Source organism: Ceratotherium simum, chromosome 6 (assembly GCF_057802395.1).
Source record: "Ceratotherium simum simum isolate JZ-2026a chromosome 6, ASM5780239v1, whole genome shotgun sequence".
Taxonomy (NCBI): Eukaryota; Metazoa; Chordata; class Mammalia; order Perissodactyla; family Rhinocerotidae; genus Ceratotherium; species Ceratotherium simum.
Window position 1 is genome coordinate 37,263,176 of NC_141905.1, and position 757 is coordinate 37,263,932.

A 757-nucleotide genomic window follows, 5' to 3' on the forward strand; every position below is an offset into this window, starting at 1 on the left:
TTTATTTTTGGCACAAACTTTTAGATCTAAAGTTTTATAAAAGTTAGGCAAGGAAAATATTCTCAGAGTCTGGGATGCTACAACACTAAGATGGACAAATGAACATAACTTTTAACAGAGAGTAGAACTCAAGATATTTTAAGAAGCTAGTTCATTTTTGGTTTCAGCAGCAGCAAGATGAGACAGGAAAAAAATGTGACCTCTGCAGGGTCACTTCATCTCATCCTACTTCTGCTAGTTTCATCATTAAACATATGAGCCCAGCACTTACGCCCTCAACCCAATTGTTCCTTATTCCCTCAGGAAATATGCTGTTTGTCCATATTTCTGTCACTCCCACAAAATAAACTAAGTCTATGCTTTGAACACACCCAGTGGCTTGCACCCAAATGTTTCATTTATATCTTCCTCTTTCCCTTCCCACTCCTGGAACCTCGCTGGCCTCTGCAGAGAGGAGAATGCCTAGGCAGTGCTTTGCAACCACTGAGCTCTGACTGGGTGGCAGGTGCCCCAGGGACAGCTGCCTCCAGCCCGAGCATTTTCCGTGCGTGGTAGGGCAAGAGAAAGGTTGGGAACACATTTAAACTTCAGGAACTTCCCTGTTCTCTTTCACCTTAGTTGTAGGGAAAAGTGACTACAAAATACTGAAGAAAATCTTTAACAAATCAGTCTAATCATTTGAAAGATCTCTTCAAATTCATATTCAAGATTTAGAAGCCATACAAAACTTGCTTTTTAACTACCAACGACATTCAAC